This window comes from Seriola lalandi, unplaced genomic scaffold (assembly GCF_002814215.2).
Source record: "Seriola lalandi dorsalis isolate HSWRI2012SDOR001 ecotype SW California unplaced genomic scaffold, Sedor1 jcf7180001959798, whole genome shotgun sequence".
In the NCBI taxonomy this organism is placed as follows: Eukaryota; Metazoa; Chordata; class Actinopteri; order Carangiformes; family Carangidae; genus Seriola; species Seriola lalandi.
The window spans coordinates 66-1892 of record NW_019430467.1 but is presented as its reverse complement, the minus strand read 5'-3'; the positions used below and the strand labels follow the sequence as shown (position 1 = coordinate 1892).

Below are 1827 nucleotides of genomic sequence, written 5' to 3'. Positions count from 1 at the left end.
AATTTAGAACAGAAATTGCAGCTGATAGTTTGATTTTGTTTATTTTAAACTTTCTTCACAGACTGAACCCAGAGAATTGTACGTATCCACACGGACATTTCATTAGAGGAGAAATCCTTTTCCTGTGTTTACCTTCTGGCTGAGGATTGAGCGGATGGCCCTCTCCACCTCGGCAGAGTTATCGATATCCACCGTCCACACGTGGGGCTGACCGATGTACACCTCAGCATACGGATGTTGAGAGGTGAGCTGCAGACAGGAAAACAGAGGTAAACAAACAAACACACCTTTTGAGAAGTCGTATCATGAGCTAAAGAGTCTGCAGAGTAAAAACATCAGCGTGCACCCTCCCTCTTCCTCCCACCTCTCTCAGAGTTGGTTTGCCCTTGAAGAAGTCGGTGTTCTTGCTGCTCTTTGGAGGGTTGAACTTAGGGTTGAGGAAGGCGCAGCCGTTGGCGATGGCCTCCAGGGGGGCGGGACCCTCGTAGGGGAAGGACAGACCCACAAACAGCTGCAGCAGAGAGAAAATCAGTGTTAGCTAAAAGACCACACTCCCGCTGATGTAAGTCTGAACAATTCATCTGTCCTGATAGCAGCAGTTGGACCGTGTTGAAACAAACCTCCCGTCCTATCAACACTAAATACAGTGGAGGCAGCACTTTCTCTTTATAAAACAAGGAGAATAACAGGAAGACGCTGCTGTGACGTTTATTCCTCCCACGCCTGTTATTTTTGCAGATGGAAACACACTGTACCTCAGCAGCCACATGATGATTAGAAAAACAACCGTTGTCTAGATTAGTAGTACTACTTCTACTAATCTAGGAAAAAACTGCTCCTTTTTTACTACAAAAAAACACCTTTTTACTACTAAAGCAGTCGTAAAAAGGTGGGTTTTTTGTAGTAAAAAAACTACTACTTTTTTACTACTACTACTACCTTTTTACTACTTTTTTACTACTTAATTACTACTAAAACTACTACAACTACTAATTTATTACTACTTTATTACTACTAAAACTACTACTTTTTTACTACTACTAATCTAGAAAAAAAACCTACTAATTCTTCATTACAGGATTGGGACTGCAAACCATCTCCAAACAGTCCTGCTACAAATACTGGGCTTCAGCTGCACATCGCCCTGACACGACTCCTGCCTCAGACCCACTCCTGGACTCGCTCTGCCTGGCTGCCCCACTCATCACATCTCCCCCTGCTTTGCTTGACTCTCAGGCTCATCCCTTAACAGTACTATAGAAAACTAGACTACTACCATATTTCATTACTTACTAGTTTTAAAAGATTTAAAAATGTGAAGCTGGGTGAAGAATATAGGTGAAAAGTCTTTAACCTGAATTTAAATGTGAACAGTTTGGTCCAGCGTACTGTCTGTACACTGCACACTTAAACACAGGCAGAGTCACACCAATATACTTTAAAGTAAGTACTGTACATATAGAGAACGGGAGGAGACTCTAATAACATCTCTCCTCCTGATGGGAGGAGCCAATATAACTGCGTGGGAGTTGCAGCCAGAGGAAGAGTGTGAGAAACAGAGAGGTGGTGGGAGAAACCTGTACGAGGGTCTTTAATTAGTCGAGGGAGTGGAGTAAGTCTGTGAGTGTATCTGTCCAAAGGAGCAAAGATACAAAGAGTCTGATAGATGAACAATGATCCTTTAACACACAGTGCAGTGATGTACCATGAAGTGTGTCTGTACACACTCGAATTATGTTCTTTTACCTCCTATGTGAGTGAAACTGAAGTGTTTAACTACAGACTTCCGCCAGCAGGTGGCAGCAAAGCACACTTCATCTATATATA

At 42.6% G+C, this 1827-nt stretch overlaps 1 long non-coding RNA gene across 1 annotated transcript; it reads right to left on the bottom strand.

Annotated features, from left to right (window-relative positions):
- Window positions 1-22: 22 nt before the first annotated feature.
- LOC147820404 (uncharacterized) lies at window positions 23-781 on the bottom strand. The gene is made up of 2 exons (XR_015437821.1): window positions 365-781; window positions 23-249 (listed from the first exon to the last, which is right to left on the bottom strand). It is a non-coding gene; the product is annotated as an uncharacterized LOC147820404 (long non-coding RNA).
- Window positions 782-1827: the final 1046 nt, after the last annotated feature.